This window comes from Phalangium opilio, unplaced genomic scaffold (genome assembly GCF_054372755.1).
Source record: "Phalangium opilio isolate 3A_F unplaced genomic scaffold, DU_Popi_V2 ptg000360l_1, whole genome shotgun sequence".
NCBI classification, from domain to species: Eukaryota; Metazoa; Arthropoda; class Arachnida; order Opiliones; family Phalangiidae; genus Phalangium; species Phalangium opilio.
This window is the reverse complement of record NW_028324230.1, coordinates 2,554,577-2,570,775: the sequence shown is the minus strand read 5'-3', so window position 1 is coordinate 2,570,775 and position 16,199 is coordinate 2,554,577. Positions and strand designations below refer to the sequence as shown.

At 38.2% G+C, this 16,199-nt stretch overlaps 46 pseudogenes; all 46 read right to left on the bottom strand.

Annotated features, from left to right (window-relative positions):
• Nucleotides 1–89: 89 nt before the first annotated feature.
• LOC149598554 (5S ribosomal RNA) lies at nucleotides 90–208 on the bottom strand (annotated as a pseudogene).
• A 362-nt stretch (nucleotides 209–570) lies between these two features.
• LOC149598553 (5S ribosomal RNA) lies at nucleotides 571–689 on the bottom strand (annotated as a pseudogene).
• Nucleotides 690–1,049: 360 nt separating this feature from the next.
• Nucleotides 1,050–1,168, bottom strand: LOC149598552 (5S ribosomal RNA; annotated as a pseudogene).
• A 362-nt stretch (nucleotides 1,169–1,530) lies between these two features.
• Nucleotides 1,531–1,633, bottom strand: LOC149598551 (5S ribosomal RNA; annotated as a pseudogene).
• A 135-nt stretch (nucleotides 1,634–1,768) lies between these two features.
• Nucleotides 1,769–1,887, bottom strand: LOC149598550 (5S ribosomal RNA; annotated as a pseudogene).
• Nucleotides 1,888–2,249: 362 nt separating this feature from the next.
• On the bottom strand, nucleotides 2,250–2,352 carry LOC149598549 (5S ribosomal RNA; annotated as a pseudogene).
• Nucleotides 2,353–2,489: 137 nt separating this feature from the next.
• On the bottom strand, nucleotides 2,490–2,608 carry LOC149598548 (5S ribosomal RNA; annotated as a pseudogene).
• Nucleotides 2,609–2,731: 123 nt separating this feature from the next.
• On the bottom strand, nucleotides 2,732–2,834 carry LOC149598547 (5S ribosomal RNA; annotated as a pseudogene).
• A 135-nt stretch (nucleotides 2,835–2,969) lies between these two features.
• LOC149598546 (5S ribosomal RNA) lies at nucleotides 2,970–3,088 on the bottom strand (annotated as a pseudogene).
• Nucleotides 3,089–3,450: 362 nt separating this feature from the next.
• LOC149598545 (5S ribosomal RNA) lies at nucleotides 3,451–3,553 on the bottom strand (annotated as a pseudogene).
• A 135-nt stretch (nucleotides 3,554–3,688) lies between these two features.
• On the bottom strand, nucleotides 3,689–3,807 carry LOC149598544 (5S ribosomal RNA; annotated as a pseudogene).
• Nucleotides 3,808–4,169: 362 nt separating this feature from the next.
• LOC149598543 (5S ribosomal RNA) lies at nucleotides 4,170–4,272 on the bottom strand (annotated as a pseudogene).
• A 137-nt stretch (nucleotides 4,273–4,409) lies between these two features.
• On the bottom strand, nucleotides 4,410–4,528 carry LOC149598542 (5S ribosomal RNA; annotated as a pseudogene).
• Nucleotides 4,529–4,651: 123 nt separating this feature from the next.
• On the bottom strand, nucleotides 4,652–4,754 carry LOC149598541 (5S ribosomal RNA; annotated as a pseudogene).
• Nucleotides 4,755–4,889: 135 nt separating this feature from the next.
• LOC149598540 (5S ribosomal RNA) lies at nucleotides 4,890–5,008 on the bottom strand (annotated as a pseudogene).
• Nucleotides 5,009–5,370: 362 nt separating this feature from the next.
• On the bottom strand, nucleotides 5,371–5,489 carry LOC149598539 (5S ribosomal RNA; annotated as a pseudogene).
• A 362-nt stretch (nucleotides 5,490–5,851) lies between these two features.
• LOC149598538 (5S ribosomal RNA) lies at nucleotides 5,852–5,970 on the bottom strand (annotated as a pseudogene).
• A 361-nt stretch (nucleotides 5,971–6,331) lies between these two features.
• LOC149598537 (5S ribosomal RNA) lies at nucleotides 6,332–6,450 on the bottom strand (annotated as a pseudogene).
• Nucleotides 6,451–6,812: 362 nt separating this feature from the next.
• On the bottom strand, nucleotides 6,813–6,931 carry LOC149598536 (5S ribosomal RNA; annotated as a pseudogene).
• Nucleotides 6,932–7,292: 361 nt separating this feature from the next.
• Nucleotides 7,293–7,411, bottom strand: LOC149598535 (5S ribosomal RNA; annotated as a pseudogene).
• A 361-nt stretch (nucleotides 7,412–7,772) lies between these two features.
• Nucleotides 7,773–7,891, bottom strand: LOC149598534 (5S ribosomal RNA; annotated as a pseudogene).
• Nucleotides 7,892–8,251: 360 nt separating this feature from the next.
• On the bottom strand, nucleotides 8,252–8,370 carry LOC149598533 (5S ribosomal RNA; annotated as a pseudogene).
• A 123-nt stretch (nucleotides 8,371–8,493) lies between these two features.
• LOC149598532 (5S ribosomal RNA) lies at nucleotides 8,494–8,596 on the bottom strand (annotated as a pseudogene).
• Nucleotides 8,597–8,731: 135 nt separating this feature from the next.
• LOC149598531 (5S ribosomal RNA) lies at nucleotides 8,732–8,850 on the bottom strand (annotated as a pseudogene).
• A 361-nt stretch (nucleotides 8,851–9,211) lies between these two features.
• LOC149598530 (5S ribosomal RNA) lies at nucleotides 9,212–9,330 on the bottom strand (annotated as a pseudogene).
• Nucleotides 9,331–9,690: 360 nt separating this feature from the next.
• LOC149598529 (5S ribosomal RNA) lies at nucleotides 9,691–9,809 on the bottom strand (annotated as a pseudogene).
• A 123-nt stretch (nucleotides 9,810–9,932) lies between these two features.
• On the bottom strand, nucleotides 9,933–10,035 carry LOC149598528 (5S ribosomal RNA; annotated as a pseudogene).
• A 135-nt stretch (nucleotides 10,036–10,170) lies between these two features.
• LOC149598527 (5S ribosomal RNA) lies at nucleotides 10,171–10,289 on the bottom strand (annotated as a pseudogene).
• Nucleotides 10,290–10,412: 123 nt separating this feature from the next.
• On the bottom strand, nucleotides 10,413–10,515 carry LOC149598526 (5S ribosomal RNA; annotated as a pseudogene).
• A 135-nt stretch (nucleotides 10,516–10,650) lies between these two features.
• Nucleotides 10,651–10,769, bottom strand: LOC149598525 (5S ribosomal RNA; annotated as a pseudogene).
• A 122-nt stretch (nucleotides 10,770–10,891) lies between these two features.
• On the bottom strand, nucleotides 10,892–10,994 carry LOC149598524 (5S ribosomal RNA; annotated as a pseudogene).
• Nucleotides 10,995–11,131: 137 nt separating this feature from the next.
• LOC149598523 (5S ribosomal RNA) lies at nucleotides 11,132–11,250 on the bottom strand (annotated as a pseudogene).
• A 122-nt stretch (nucleotides 11,251–11,372) lies between these two features.
• On the bottom strand, nucleotides 11,373–11,475 carry LOC149598522 (5S ribosomal RNA; annotated as a pseudogene).
• Nucleotides 11,476–11,610: 135 nt separating this feature from the next.
• LOC149598521 (5S ribosomal RNA) lies at nucleotides 11,611–11,729 on the bottom strand (annotated as a pseudogene).
• Nucleotides 11,730–11,851: 122 nt separating this feature from the next.
• On the bottom strand, nucleotides 11,852–11,954 carry LOC149598520 (5S ribosomal RNA; annotated as a pseudogene).
• A 137-nt stretch (nucleotides 11,955–12,091) lies between these two features.
• Nucleotides 12,092–12,210, bottom strand: LOC149598519 (5S ribosomal RNA; annotated as a pseudogene).
• Nucleotides 12,211–12,570: 360 nt separating this feature from the next.
• Nucleotides 12,571–12,689, bottom strand: LOC149598518 (5S ribosomal RNA; annotated as a pseudogene).
• Nucleotides 12,690–12,811: 122 nt separating this feature from the next.
• LOC149598517 (5S ribosomal RNA) lies at nucleotides 12,812–12,914 on the bottom strand (annotated as a pseudogene).
• A 136-nt stretch (nucleotides 12,915–13,050) lies between these two features.
• Nucleotides 13,051–13,168, bottom strand: LOC149598516 (5S ribosomal RNA; annotated as a pseudogene).
• Nucleotides 13,169–13,290: 122 nt separating this feature from the next.
• LOC149598515 (5S ribosomal RNA) lies at nucleotides 13,291–13,409 on the bottom strand (annotated as a pseudogene).
• A 361-nt stretch (nucleotides 13,410–13,770) lies between these two features.
• On the bottom strand, nucleotides 13,771–13,889 carry LOC149598514 (5S ribosomal RNA; annotated as a pseudogene).
• Nucleotides 13,890–14,011: 122 nt separating this feature from the next.
• LOC149598513 (5S ribosomal RNA) lies at nucleotides 14,012–14,114 on the bottom strand (annotated as a pseudogene).
• A 621-nt stretch (nucleotides 14,115–14,735) lies between these two features.
• Nucleotides 14,736–14,854, bottom strand: LOC149598512 (5S ribosomal RNA; annotated as a pseudogene).
• Nucleotides 14,855–14,989: 135 nt separating this feature from the next.
• On the bottom strand, nucleotides 14,990–15,108 carry LOC149598511 (5S ribosomal RNA; annotated as a pseudogene).
• A 122-nt stretch (nucleotides 15,109–15,230) lies between these two features.
• Nucleotides 15,231–15,333, bottom strand: LOC149598510 (5S ribosomal RNA; annotated as a pseudogene).
• A 138-nt stretch (nucleotides 15,334–15,471) lies between these two features.
• On the bottom strand, nucleotides 15,472–15,590 carry LOC149598509 (5S ribosomal RNA; annotated as a pseudogene).
• Between the last annotated feature and the right edge of the window lie 609 nt (nucleotides 15,591–16,199).

The following is a 16,199-nucleotide window of genomic DNA, read 5'->3' as shown; positions in this document are numbered from 1 at the left end:
AACCTTCATCATTTTAAAACAATAACAAAAAGAAAACGTGTTTGCTTTTTTCATATCTATTAAAATTTAAAAGAGGAAAAAAGTGGAAAAGCCAACGGCACGCAGTGTTCCTAAGTGGTCTCCCTCCCAAGTAGTGACTGCGCTCGACGCTGCTTAACTTCGGTTATCGGACGAGAACCGGTGTATTCAGCGTGATATGGCCGTTGCCGAGAGTGCTAGTTAATAATTTTAATTTAATTAACTTTCATCTTTATAAAACAATAACAAAAAGAAGATATGTTTGCTTTTTTCATATCGGGTGGAATTTAAAAGAGGAAACAAAAGTGAAAAAGCCAACGGCACGCAGTATTCCCAAGTACTGACTGCGCTCGACGCTGCTAACGTCGGCGGTCGGACGAGAACCGGTGTTCTCAGCGTGATATGGCCGTTGCCGAGAGTGCTAGATAATAATTCGAATTTAAATTAAGTGAGACAAATTAACCTTCATCATTTTAAAACAATAACAGAAAGAAAACCTGTTTGCTTTTTAAATATCTATTAAAATTTAAAAGAGGAAAAAAAAAGTGAAAAAGCCAACGGCACGCAGTGTTCCTAAGTGGTCTCCCTCCCAAGTAATGACTGCGCTCGACGCTGCTTAACTTCGGTTATCGGACGAGAACCGGTGTATTCAGCGTGATATGGCCGTTGCCGAGAATGCTAGTTAATAATTTCAATTTAATTAACTTTCTTCTTTATAAAACAATAACAAAAAGAAGATATGTTTGCTTTTTTCATATCTGGTGGAATTTAAAAGAGGAAACAAAAGTGAAAAAGCAAACGGCACGCAGTATTCCCAAGTACTGTATGCGCTCGACGCTGCTTTACTTCGGTGATCGGACGTGAACCGGTGTTTTCAGCGTGATATGGCCGTTGCCGAGAGTGCTAGTTAATAATTCGAATTTAAATTAAGTGAGACAAATTAACCTTCATCATTTTAAAACAATAACAAAAAGAAAACGTGTTTGCTTTTTTCATATCTATTAAAATTTAAAAGAGGAAAAAAGTGAAAAAGCCAACGGCACGCAGTGTTCCTAAGTGGTCTCCCTCCCAAGTAGTGACTGCGCTCGACGCTGCTTAACTTCGGTTATCGGACGAGAACCGGTGTATTCAGCGTGATATGGCCGTTGCCGAGAGTGCTAGTTAATAATTTTAATTTAATTAACTTTCATCTTTATAAAACAATAACAAAAAGAAGATATGTTTGCTTTTTTCATATCGGGTGGAATTTAAAAGAGGAAACAAAAGTGAAAAAGCCAACGGCACGCAGTATTCCCAAGTACTGACTGCGCTCGACGCTGCTAACGTCGGCGGTCGGACGAGAACCGGTGTTCTCAGCGTGATATGGCCGTTGCCGAGAGTGCTAGATAATAATTCGAATTTAAATTAAGTGAGACAAATTAACCTTCATCATTTTAAAACAATAACAAAAAGAAAACCTGTTTGCTTTTTAAATATCTATTAAAATTTAAAAGAGGAAAAAAAAAGTGAAAAAGCCAACGGCACGCAGTATTCCCAAGTACTGTATGCGCTCGACGCTGCTTAACTTCGGTGATCGGACGTGAACAGGTGTTTTCAGCGTGATATGGCCGTTGCCGAGAGTGCTAGTTAATAATTCGAATTTAAATTAAGTGAGACAAATTAACCTTCATCATTTTAAAACAATAACAAAAAGAAAACGTGTTTGCTTTTTTCATATCTATTAAAATTTAAAAGAGGAAAAAAGTGAAAAAGCCAACGGCACGCAGTGTTCCTAAGTGGTCTCCCTCCCAAGTAGTGACTGCGCTCGACGCTGCTTAACTTCGGTTATCGGACGACAACCGGTGTATTCAGCGTGATATGGCCGTTGCCGAGAGTGCTAGTTAATAATTTTAATTTAATTAACTTTCATCTTTATAAAACAATAACAAAAAGAAGATATGTTTGCTTTTTTCATATCGGGTGGAATTTAAAAGAGGAAACAAAAGTGAAAAAGCCAACGGCACGCAGTATTCCCAAGTACTGACTGCGCTCGACGCTGCTAACGTCGGCGGTCGGACGAGAACCGGTGTTCTCAGCGTGATATGGCCGTTGCCGAGAGTGCTAGATAATAATTCGAATTTAAATTAAGTGAGACAAATTAACCTTCATCATTTTAAAACAATAACAAAAAGAAAACCTGTTTGCTTTTTAAATATCTATTAAAATTTAAAAGAGGAAAAAAAAAGTGAAAAAGCCAACGGCACGCAGTATTCCCAAGTACTGTATGCACTCGACGCTGCTTAACTTCGGTGATCGGACGTGAACCGGTGTTTTCAGCGTGATATGGCCGTTGCCGAGAGTGCTAGTTAATAATTCGAATTTAAATTAAGTGAGACAAATTAACCTTCATCATTTTAAAACAATAACAAAAAGAAAACGTGTTTGCTTTTTTCATATCTATTAAAATTTAAAAGAGGAAAAAAAAGTGAAAAAGCCAACGGCACGCAGTGTTCTTAAGTGGTCTCGCTCCCAAGTAGTGACTGCGCTCGACGCTGCTTAACTTCGGTTATCGAACGAGAACCGGAGTATTCAGCGTGATATGGCCGTTGCCGAGAGTGCTAGTTAATAATTTGAATTTAATTAACTTTCATCTTTATAAAACAATAACAAAAAAGAAGATATCTTTGCTTTTTTCATATCTGGTGGAATTTAAAAGAGGAAACAAAAGTGAAAAAGCAAACGGCACGCAGTATTCCCAAGTACTGTATGCGCTCGACGCTGCTTAACTTCGGTGATCGGACGTGAACCGGTGTTTTCAGCGTGATATGGCCGTTGCCGAGAGTGCTAGTTAATAATTCGAATTTAAATTAAGTGAGACAAATTAACCTTCATCATTTTAAAACAATAACAAAAAGAAAACGTGTTTGCTTTTTTCATATCTATTAAAATTTAAAAGAGGAAAAAAGTGGAAAAGCCAACGGCACGCAGTGTTCCTAAGTGGTCTCCCTCCCAAGTAGTGACTGCGCTCGACGCTGCTTAACTTCGGTTATCGGACGAGAACCGGTGTATTCAGCGTGATATGGCCGTTGCCGAGAGTGCTAGTTAATAATTTTAATTTAATTAACTTTCATCTTTATAAAACAATAACAAAAAGAAGATATGTTTGCTTTTTTCATATCGGGTGGAATTTAAAAGAGGAAACAAAAGTGAAAAAGCCAACGGCACGCAGTATTCCCAAGTACTGACTGCGCTCGACGCTGCTAACGTCGGCGGTCGGACGAGAACCGGTGTTCTCAGCGTGATATGGCCGTTGCCGAGAGTGCTAGATAATAATTCGAATTTAAATTAAGTGAGACAAATTAACCTTCATCATTTTAAAACAATAACAAAAAGAAAACCTGTTTGCTTTTTAAATATCTATTAAAATTTAAAAGAGGAAAAAAAAAGTGAAAAAGCCAACGGCACGCAGTATTCCCAAGTACTGTATGCGCTCGACGCTGCTTAACTTCGGTGATCGGACGTGAACAGGTGTTTTCAGCGTGATATGGCCGTTGCCGAGAGTGCTAGTTAATAATTCGAATTTAAATTAAGTGAGACAAATTAACCTTCATCATTTTAAAACAATAACAAAAAGAAAACGTGTTTGCTTTTTTCATATCTATTAAAATTTAAAAGAGGAAAAAAGTGAAAAAGCCAACGGCACGCAGTGTTCCTAAGTGGTCTCCCTCCCAAGTAGTGACTGCGCTCGACGCTGCTTAACTTCGGTTATCGGACGACAACCGGTGTATTCAGCGTGATATGGCCGTTGCCGAGAGTGCTAGTTAATAATTTTAATTTAATTAACTTTCATCTTTATAAAACAATAACAAAAAGAAGATATGTTTGCTTTTTTCATATCGGGTGGAATTTAAAAGAGGAAACAAAAGTGAAAAAGCCAACGGCACGCAGTATTCCCAAGTACTGACTGCGCTCGACGCTGCTAACGTCGGCGGTCGGACGAGAACCGGTGTTCTCAGCGTGATATGGCCGTTGCCGAGAGTGCTAGATAATAATTCGAATTTAAATTAAGTGAGACAAATTAACCTTCATCATTTTAAAACAATAACAAAAAGAAAACCTGTTTGCTTTTTAAATATCTATTAAAATTTAAAAGAGGAAAAAAAAAGTGAAAAAGCCAACGGCACGCAGTATTCCCAAGTACTGTATGCACTCGACGCTGCTTAACTTCGGTGATCGGACGTGAACCGGTGTTTTCAGCGTGATATGGCCGTTGCCGAGAGTGCTAGTTAATAATTCGAATTTAAATTAAGTGAGACAAATTAACCTTCATCATTTTAAAACAATAACAAAAAGAAAACGTGTTTGCTTTTTTCATATCTATTAAAATTTAAAAGAGGAAAAAAAAGTGAAAAAGCCAACGGCACGCAGTGTTCTTAAGTGGTCTCGCTCCCAAGTAGTGACTGCGCTCGACGCTGCTTAACTTCGGTTATCGAACGAGAACCGGAGTATTCAGCGTGATATGGCCGTTGCCGAGAGTGCTAGTTAATAATTTGAATTTAATTAACTTTCATCTTTATAAAACAATAACAAAAAAGAAGATATCTTTGCTTTTTTCATATCTGGTGGAATTTAAAAGAGGAAACAAAAGTGAAAAAGCAAACGGCACGCAGTATTCCCAAGTACTGTATGCGCTCGACGCTGCTTAACTTCGGTGATCGGACGTGAACCGGTGTTTTCAGCGTGATATGGCCGTTGCCGAGAGTGCTAGTTAATAATTCGAATTTAAATTAAGTGAGACAAATTAACCTTCATCATTTTAAAACAATAACAAAAAGAAAACGTGTTTGCTTTTTTCATATCTATTAAAATTTAAAAGAGGAAAAAAGTGGAAAAGCCAACGGCACGCAGTGTTCCTAAGTGGTCTCCCTCCCAAGTAGTGACTGCGCTCGACGCTGCTTAACTTCGGTTATCGGACGAGAACCGGTGTATTCAGCGTGATATGGCCGTTGCCGAGAGTGCTAGTTAATAATTTTAATTTAATTAACTTTCATCTTTATAAAACAATAACAAAAAGAAGATATGTTTGCTTTTTTCATATCGGGTGGAATTTAAAAGAGGAAACAAAAGTGAAAAAGCCAACGGCACGCAGTATTCCCAAGTACTGACTGCGCTCGACGCTGCTAACGTCGGCGGTCGGACGAGAACCGGTGTTCTCAGCGTGATATGGCCGTTGCCGAGAGTGCTAGATAATAATTCGAATTTAAATTAAGTGAGACAAATTAACCTTCATCATTTTAAAACAATAACAAAAAGAAAACCTGTTTGCTTTTTAAATATCTATTAAAATTTAAAAGAGGAAAAAAAAAGTGAAAAAGCCAACGGCACGCAGTGTTCCTAAGTGGTCTCCCTCCCAAGTAATGACTGCGCTCGACGCTGCTTAACTTCGGTTATCGGACGAGAACCGGTGTATTCAGCGTGATATGGCCGTTGCCGAGAATGCTAGTTAATAATTTGAATTTAATTAACTTTCTTCTTTATAAAACAATAACAAAAAGAAGATATGTTTGCTTTTTTCATATCTGGTGGAATTTAAAAGAGGAAACAAAAGTGAAAAATCAAACGGCACGCAGTATTCCCAAGTACTGTATGCGCTCGACGCTGCTTTACTTCGGTGATCGGACGTGAACCGGTGTTTTCAGCGTGATATGGCCGTTGCCGAGAGTGCTAGTTAATAATTCGAATTTAAATTAAGTGAGACAAATTAACCTTCATCATTTTAAAACAATAACAAAAAGAAAACGTGTTTGCTTTTTTCATATCTATTAAAATTTAAAAGAGGAAAAAAAAGTGAAAAAGCCAACGGCACGCAGTGTTCCTAAGTGGTCTCCCTCCCAAGTAGTGACTGCGCTCGACGCTGCTTAACTTCGGTTATCGGACGAGAACCGGTGTATTCAGCGTGATATGGCCGTTGCCGAGAGTGCTAGTTAATAATTTTAATTTAATTAACTTTCATCTTTATAAAACAATAACAAAAGGAAGATATGTTTGCTTTTTTCATGTCTGGTGGAATTTAAAAGAGGAAACAAAAGTGAAAAAGCCAACGGCACGCAGCATTCCCAAGTACTGACTGCGCTCGACGCTGCTAACGTCGGCGGTCGGACGAGAACCGGTGTTCTCAGCGTGATATGGCCGTTGCCGAGAGTGCTAGATAATAATTCGAATTAAAATTAAGTGAGACAAATTAACCTTCATCATTTTAAAACAATAACAAAAAGAAAACCTGTTTGCTTTTTAAATATCTATTAAAATTTAAAAGAGGAAAAAAAAGTGAAAAAGCCCACGGCACGCAGTGTTCCTAAGTGGTCTCCCTCTCAAGTAATGACTGCGCTCGACGCTGCTTAACTTCGGTTATCGGACGAGAACCGGTGTATTCAGCGTGATATGGCCGTTGCCGAGAATGCTAGTTAATAATTTGAATTTAATTAACTTTCTTCTTTATAAAACAATAACAAAAAGAAGATATGTTTGCTTTTTTCATATCTGGTGGAATTTAAAAGAGGAAACAAAAGTGAAAAAGCAAACGGCACGCAGTATTCCCAAGTACTGTATGCGCTCGACGCTGCTTTACTTCGGTGATCGGACGTGAACCGGTGTTTTCAGCGTCATATGGCCGTGGCCGAGAGTGCTAGTTAATAATTCGGATTTACATTAAGTGAGACAAATTAACCTTCATCATTTTAAAACAATAACAAAACGAAAACGTGTTTGCTTTTTTCATATCTATTAAAATTTAAAAGAGGAAAAAAAAGTGAAAAAGCCAACGGCACGCAGTGTTCCTAAGTGGTCTCCCTCCCAAGTAGTGACTGCGCTCGACGCTGCTTAAATTCGGTTATCGGACGAGAACCGGAGTATTCAGCGTGATATGGCCGTTGCCGAGAGTGCTAGTTAATAATTTGAATTTAATTAACTTTCATCTTTATAAAACAATAACAAAAAAGAAGATATGTTTGCTTTTTTCATATCTGGTGGAATTTAAAAGAGGAAACAAAAGTGAAAAAGTAAACGGCACGCAGTATTCCCAAGTACTGTATGCGCTCGACGCTGCCTTACTTCGGTGATCGGACGTGAACCGGTGTTTTCAGCGTGATATGGCCGTTGCCGAGAGTGCTAGTTAATAATTCGAATTTAAATTAAGTGAGACAAATTAACCTTCATCATTTTAAAACAATAACAAAAAGAAAACGTGTTTGCTTTTTTCATATCTATTAAAATTTAAAAGAGGAAAAAAGTGAAAAAGCCAACGGCACGCAGTGTTCCTAAGTGGTCTCCCTCCCAAGTAGTGACTGCGCTCGACGCTGCTTAACTTCGGTTATCGGACGAGAACCGGTGTATTCAGCGTGATATGGCCGTTGCCGAGAGTGCTAGTTAATAATTTTAATTTAATTAACTTTCATCTTTATAAAACAATAACAAAAAGAAGATATGTTTGCTTTTTTCATATCGGGTGGAATTTAAAAGAGGAAACAAAAGTGAAAAAGCCAACGGCACGCAGTATTCCCAAGTACTGACTGCGCTCGACGCTGCTAACGTCGGCGATCGGACGAGAACCGGTGTTCTCAGCAAGATATGGCCGTTGCCGAGAGTGCTAGATAATAATACGAATTTAAATTAAGTGAGACAAATTAACCTTCATCTTTTTAAAACAATAACAAAAAGAAAACCTGTTTGCTTTTTACATATCTATTAAAATTTAAAAGAGGAAAAAAAAGTGAAAAAGCCAACGGCACGCAGTGTTCCTAAGTGGTCTCCCTCCCAAGTATTGACTGCGCTCGACGCTGCTTAACTTCGGTTATCGGACGAGAACCGGCGTATTCAGCGTGATATGGCCGTTGCCGAGAATGCTAGTTAATAATTTGAATTTAATTGACTTTCTTCTTTATAAAACAATAACAAAAAGAAGATATGTTTGCTTTTTTCATATCTGGTGGAATTTAAAAGAGGAAACAAAAGTGAAAAAGCAAACGGCACGCAGTATTCCCAAGTACTGTATGCGCTCGACGCTGCTTTACTTCGGTGATCGGACGTGAACCGGTGTTTTCAGCGTGATATGGCCGTTGCCGAGAGTGCTAGTTAATAATTCGAATTTAAATTAAGTGAGACAAATTAACCTTCATCATTTTAAAACAATAACAAAAAGAAAACGTGTTTGCTTTTTTCATATCTATTAAAATTTAAAAGAGGAAAAAAGTGAAAGAGCCAACGGCACGCAGTGTTCTTAAGTGGTCTCGCTCCCAAGTAGTGACTGCGCTCGACGCTGCTTAACTTCGGTTATCGGACGAGAACCGGAGTATTCAGCGTGATATGGCCGTTGCCGAGAGTGCTAGTTAATAATTTGAATTTAATTAACTTTCATCTTTATAAAACAATAACAAAAAAGAAGATATGTTTGCTTTTTTCATATCTGGTGGAATTTAAAAGAGGAAACAAAAGTGAAAAAGCAAACGGCACGCAGTATTCCCAAGTACTGTATGCGCTCGACGCTGCTTAACTTCGGTGATCGGACGTGAACCGGTGTTTTCAGCGTGATATGGCCGTTGCCGAGAGTGCTAGTTAATAATTCGAATTTAAATTAAGTGAGACAAATTAACCTTCATCATTTTAAAACAATAACAAAAAGAAAACGTGTTTGCTTTTTTCATATCTATTAAAATTTAAAAGAGGAAAAAAGTGAAAAAGCCAACGGCACGCAGTGTTCCTAAGTGGTCTCCCTCCCTAGTAGTGACTGCGCTCGACGCTCCTTAACTTCGGTTATCGGACGAGAACCGGTGTATTCAGCGTGATATGGCCGTTGCCGAGAGTGCTAGTTAATAATTTGAATTTAATTAACCTTCATCTTTATAAAACAATAACAAAAAGAACATATGTTTGCTTTTTTCATATCTGGTGGAATTTGAAAGAGGAAACAAAAGTGAAAAAGCCAACGGCACGCAGTATTCCCAAGTACTGACTGCGCTCGACGCTGCTAACGTCGGCGATCGGACGAGAACCGGTGTTCTCAGCAAGATATGGCCGTTGCCGAGAGTGCTAGATAATAATACGAATTTAAATTAAGTGAGACAAATTAACCTTCATCTTTTTAAAACAATAACAAAAAGAAAACCTGTTTGCTTTTTACATATCTATTAAAATTTAAAAGAGGAAAAAAAAGTGAAAAAGCCAACGGCACGCAGTGTTCCTAAGTGGTCTCCCTCCCAAGTATTGACTGCGCTCGACGCTGCTTAACTTCGGTTATCGGACGAGAACCGGTGTATTCAGCGTGATATGGCCGTTGCCGAGAATGCTAGTTAATAATTTGAATTTAATTAACTTTCTTCTTTATAAAACAATAACAAAAAGAAGATATGTTTGCTTTTTTCATATCTGGTGGAATTTAAAAGAGGAAACAAAAGTGAAAAAGCAAACGGCACGCAGTATTCCCAAGTACTGTATGCGCTCGACGCTGCTTTACTTCGGTGATCGGACGTGAACCGGTGTTTTCAGCGTGATATGGCCGTTGCCGAGAGTGCTAGTTAATAATTCGAATTTAAATTAAGTGAGACAAATTAACCTTCATCATTTTAAAACAATAACAAAAAGAAAACGTGTTTGCTTTTTTCATATCTATTAAAATTTAAAAGAGGAAAAAAGTGAAAAAGCCAACGGCACGCAGTGTTCCTAAGTGGTCTCCCTCCCAAGTACTGATTGCGCTCGTCGCTTCTTAACTTCGGTTATCGGACGAGAACCGGTGTATTCAGCGTGATATGGCCGTTGCCGAGAGTGCTAGTTAATAATTTGAATTTAATTAACTTTCATCTTTATAAAACAATAACAAAAAAGAAGATATGTTTGCTTTTTTCATATATGGTGGAATTTAAAAGAGGAAACAAAAGTGAAAAAGAAAACGGCACGCAGTATTCCCAAGTACTGTATGCGCTCGACGCTGCTTAACTTCGGTGATCGGACGTGAACCGGTGTTTTCAGCGTGATATGGCCGTTGCCGAGAGTGCTAGTTAATAATTCGAATTTAAATTAAGTGAGACAAATTAACCTTCATCATTTTAAAACAATAACAAAAAGAAAACGTGTTTGCTTTTTTCATATCTATTAAAATTTAAAAGAGGAAAAAAGTGAAAAAGCCAACGGCACGCAGTGTTCCTAAGTGGTCTCCCTCCCAAGTAGTGACTGCGCTCGACGCTGCTTAACTTCGGTTATCGGACGAGAACCGGTGTATTCAGCGTGATATGGCCGTTGACGAGAGTGCTAGTTAATAATTTGAATTTAATTAACTTTCATCTTTATAAAACAATAACAAAAAAGAAGATATGTTTGCTTTTTTCATATATGGTGGAATTTAAAAGAGGAAACAAAAGTGAAAAAGAAAACGGCACGCAGTATTCCCAAGTACTGTATGCGCTCGACGCTGCTTAACTTCGGTGATCGGACGTGAACCGGTGTTTTCATCGTGATATGGCCGTTGCCGAGAGTGCTAGTTAATAATTCGAATTTAAATTAAGTGAGACAAATTAACCTTCATCATTTTAAAACAATAACAAAAAGAAAACGTGTTTGCTTTTTTCATATCTATTAAAATTTAAAAGAGGAAAAAAGTGAAAAAGCCAACGGCACGCAGTGTTCCTAAGTGGTCTCCCTCCCAAGTAGTGACTGCGCTCGACGCTGCTTAACTTCGGTTATCGGACGAGAACCGGTGTATTCAGCGTGATATGGCCGTTGACGAGAGTGCTAGTTAAAAATTTGAATTTAATTAACCTTCATCTTTATAAAACAATAACAAAAAGAAGATATGTTTGCTTTTTTCATATCTGGTGGAATTTGAAAGAGGAAACAAAAGTGAAAAAGCCAACGGCACGCAGTATTCCCAAGTACTGTATGCGCTCGACGCTGCTTAACTTCGGTGATCGGACGTGAACCGGTGTTTTCAGCTTGATATGGCCGTTGCCGAGAGTGCTAGTTAATAATTCGAATTTAAATTAAGTGAGACAAATTAACCTTCATCATTTTAAAACAATAACAAAAAGAAAACCTGTTTGCTTTTTACATATCTATTAAAATTTAAAAGAGGAAAAAAAAGTGGAAAAGCCAACGGCACGCAGTGTTCCTAAGTGGTCTCCCTCCCAAGTAATGACTGCGCTCGGCGCTGCTTAACTTCGGTTATCGGACGAGAACCGGTGTATTCAGCGTGTTACGGCCGTTGCCGAGTGTGCTAGTTAATAATTTGAATTAAATAAACTTTCATCTTTATAAAACAATAACAAAAAGAAGATATGTTTGCTTTTTTCATATCTGGTGGAATTTAAAAGAGGAAACAAAAGTGAAAAAGCAAACGGCACGCAGTATTCCCAAGTACTGTATGCGCTCGACGCTGCTTAACTTCGGTGATCGGACGTGAACCGGTGTTTTCAGCGTGATATGGCCGTTGCCGAGAGTGCTAGTTAATAATTCGAATTTAAATTAAGTGAGACAAATTAACCTTCATCATTTTAAAACAATAACAAAAAGAAAACGTGTTTGCTTTTTTCATATCTATTAAAATTTAAAAGAGGAAAAAAGTGAAAAAGCCAACGGCACGCAGTGTTCCTAAGTGGTCTCCCTCCCAAGTAGTGACTGCGCTCGACGCTGCTTAACTTCGGTTATCGGACGAGAACCGGTGTATTCAGCGTGATATGGCCGTTGACGAGAGTGCTAGTTAAAAATTTGAATTTAATTAACCTTCATCTTTATAAAAAAATAACAAAAAGAAGATATGTTTGCTTTTTTCATATCTGGTGGAATTTGAAAGAGGAAACAAAAGTGAAAAAGCCAACGGCACGCAGTATTCCCAAGTACTGTATGCGCTCGACGCTGCTTAACTTCGGTGATCGGACGTGAACCGGTGTTTTCAGCGTGATATGGCCGTTGCCGAGAGTGCTAGTTAATAATTCGAATTTAAATTAAGTGAGACAAATTAACCTTCATCATTTTAAAACAATAACAAAAAGAAAACCTGTTTGCTTTTTACATATCTATTAAAATTTAAAAGAGGAAAAAAAAGTGAAAAAGCCAACGGCACGCAGTGTTCCTAAGTGGTCTCCCTCCCAAGTAATGACTGCGCTCGGCGCTGCTTAACTTCGGTTATCGGACGAGACCCGGTGTATTCAGCGTTATATGGCCGTTGCCGAGAATGCTAGTTAATAATTTGAATTTAATTTACTTTCTTCTTTATAAAACAATAACAAGAAGAAGATATGTTTGCTTTTTTCATATCTGGTGGAATTTAAAAGAGGAAACAAAAGTGAAAAAGCAAACGGCACGCAGTATTCCCAAGTACTGTATGCGCTCGACGCTGCCTAACTTCGGTGATCGGACGTGAACCGGTGTTTTCAGCGTGATATGGCCGTTGCCGAGAGTGCTAGTTAATAATTCGAATTTAAATTAAGTGAGACAAATTAACCTTCATCATTTTAAAACAATAACAAAAAGAAAACGTGTTTGCTTTTTTCATATCTATTAAAATTTAAAAGAGGAAAAAAGTGAAAAAGCCAACGGCACGCAGTGTTCCTAAGTGGTCTCCCTCCCAAGTAGTGACTGCGCTCGACGCTGCTTAACTTCGGTTATCGGACGAGAACCGGTGTATTCAGCGTGATATGGCCGTTGACGAGAGTGCTAGTTAAAAATTTTAATTTAATTAACCTTCATCTTTATAAAAAAATAACAAAAAGAAGATATGTTTGCTTTTTTCATATCTGGTGGAATTTGAAAGAGGAAACAAAAGTGAAAAAGCCAACGGCACGCAGTATTCCCAAGTACTGTATGCGCTCGACGCTGCTTAACTTCGGTGATCGGACGTGAACCGGTGTTTTCAGCGTGATATGGCCGTTGCCGAGAGTGCTAGTTAATAATTCGAATTTAAATTAAGTGAGACAAATTAACCTTCATCATTTTAAAACAATAACAAAAAGAAAACCTGTTTGCTTTTTACATATCTATTAAAATTTAAAAGAGGAAAAAAAAGTGAAAAAGCCACGACACGCAGTGTTCCTAAGTGGTCTCCCTCCCAAGTAATGACTGCGCTCGGCGCTGCTTAACTTCGTTATCGGACGAGAACCGGTGTATTCAGCGTGTTATGGCCGTTGCCGAGTGTGCTAGTTAATAATTTGAATTAAATTAACTTTCATCTTTATAAAACAATAACAAAAAGAAGATATGTTTGCTTTTTTCATATCTGGTGGAATTTAAAAGAGGAAACAAAAGAGAAAAAGCCAACGGCACGCAGTGTTCTTAAGTGGTCTCGCTCCCAAGTAGTGACTGCGCTCGACGCTGCTTAACTTCGGTTATCGGACGAGAACCGGAGTATTCAGCGTGATATGGCCGTTGCCGAGAGTGCTAGTTAATAATTTGAATTTAATTAACTTTCATCTTTATAAAACAATAACAAAAAAGAAGATATGTTTGCTTTTTTCATATCTGGTGGAATTTAAAAGAGGAAACAAAAGTGAAAAAGCAAACGGCACGCAGTATTCCCAAGTACTGTATGCGCTCGACGCTGCTTAACTTCGGTGATCGGACGTGAACCGGTGTTTTCAGCGTTATATGGCCGTTGCCGAGAGTGCTAGTTAATAATTCGAATTTAAATTAAGTGAGACAAATTAACCTTCATCATTTTAAAACAATAACAAAAAGAAAAAGTGTTTGCTTTTTTCATATCTATTAAAATTTAAAAGAGGAAAAAAGTGAAAAAGCCAACGGCACGCAGTGTTCCTAAGTGGTCTCCCTCCCAAGTAGTGACTGCGCTCGACGCTGCTTAACTTCGGTTATCGGACGAGAACCGGTGTATTCAGCGTGATATGGCCGTTGACGAGAGTGCTAGTTAAAAATTTGAATTTAATTAACCTTCATCTTTATAAAACAATAACAAAAAGAAGATATGTTTGCTTTTTTCATATCTGGTGGAATTTGAAAGAGGAAACAAAAGTGAAAAAGCCAACGGCACGCAGTATTCCCAAGTACTGTATGCGCTCGACGCTGCTTAACTTCGGTGATCGGACGTGAACCGGTGTTTTCAGCGTGATATGGCCGTTGCCGAGAGTGCTAGTTAATAATTCGAATTTAAATTAAGTGAGACAAATTAACCTTCATCATTTTAAAAAACAATAACAAAAAGAAAACCTGTTTGCTTTTTACATATCTATTAAAATTTAAAAGAGGAAAAAAAAGTGAAAAAGCCAACGGCACGCAGTGTTCTTAAGTGGTCTCGCTCCCAAGTTGTGACTGCGCTCGACGCTGCTTAACTTCGGTTATCGGACGAGAACCGGACTATTCAGCGTGATATGGCCGTTGCCGAGAGTGCTAGTTAATAATTTGAATTTAATTAACTTTCATCTTTATAAAACAATAACAAAAAAGAAGATATGTTTGCTTTTTTCATATCTGGTGGAATTTAAAAGAGGAAACAAAAGTGAAAAAGCAAACGGCACGCAGTATTCCCAAGTACTGTATGCGCTCGACGCTGCATAACTTCGGTCATCGGACGTGAACCGGTGTTTTCAGCGTGATATGGCCGTTGCCGAGAGTGCTAGTTAATAATTCGAATTTAAATTAAGTGAGACAAATTAACCTTCATCATTTTAAAACAATAACAAAAAGAAAACGTGTTTGCTTTTTTCATATCTATTAAAATTTAAAAGAGGAAAAAAAAGTGAAAAAGCCAACGGCACGCAGTGTTCTTAAGTGGTCTCGCTCCCAAGTAGTGACTGCGCTCGACGCTGCTTAACTTCGGTGATCGGACGTGAAGCGGTGTTTTCAGCGTGATATGGCCGTTGCCGAGAGTGCTAGTTAATAATTCGAATTTAAATTAAGTGAGACAAATTAACCTTCATCATTTTAAAACAATAACAAAAAGAAAACGTGTTTGCTTTTTTCATATCTATTAAAATTTAAAAGAGGAAAAAAGTGAAAAAGCCAACGGCACGCAGTGTTCCTAAGTGGTCTCCCTCCCAAGTAGTGACTGCGCTCGACGCTCCTTAACTTCGGTTATCGGACGAGAACCGGTGTATTCAGCGTGATATGGCCGTTGACGAGAGTGCTAGTTAAAAATTTGAATTTAAGTAACCTTCATCTTTATAAAAAAATAACAAAAAGAAGATATGTTTGCTTTTTTCATATCTGGTGGAATTTGAAAGAGGAAACAAAAGTGAAAAAGCCAACGGCACGCAGTATTCCCAAGTACTGTATGCGCTCGACGCTGCTTAACTTCGGTGATCGGACGTGAACCGGTGTTTTCAGCGTGATATGGCCGTTGCCGAGAGTGCTAGTTAATAATTCGAATTTAAATTAAGTGAGACAAATTAACCTTCATCATTTTAAAACAATAACAAAAAGAAAACCTGTTTGCTTTTTACATATCTATTAAAATTTAAAAGAGTAAAAAAAAAATGAAAAAGCCAACGGCACGCAGTGTTCCTAAGTGGTCTCCCTCCCAAGTAATGACTGCGCTCGGCGCTGCTTAACTTCGGTTATCGGACGAGACCCGGTGTATTCAGCGTGATATGGCCGTTGCTGAGAATGCTAGTTAATAATTTGAATTTAATTAACTTTCTTCTTTATAAAACAATAACAAAAAGAAGATATGTTTGCTTTTTTCATATCTGGTGGAATTTAAAAGAGGAAACAAAAGTGAAAAAGCAAACGGCACGAAGTATTCCCAAGTACTGTATGCGCTCGACGCTGCTTTACTTCGGTGATCGGACGTGAACCGGTGTTTTCAGCGTGATATGGCCGTTGCCGAGAGTGCTAGTTAATAATTCGAATTTAAATTAAGTGAGACAAATTAACTTTCATCATTTTAAGACAATAACAAAAAGAAAACGTGTTTGCTTTTTTCATATCTATTAAAATTTAAAAGAGGAAAAAAAAGTGAAAAAGCCAACGGCACGCAGTGTTCTTAAGTGGTCTCGCTCCCAAGTTGTGACTGCGCTCGACGCTGCTTAACTTCGGTTATCGGACGAGAACCGGACTATTCAGCGTGATATGGCCGTTGCCGAGAGTGCTAGTTAATAATTTGAATTTAATTAACTTTCATCTTTATAAAACAATAACAAAAAAGAAGATATGTTTGCTTTATCATATCTGGTGGAATTTAAAAGAGGAAACAAAAGTGAAAAAGCAAA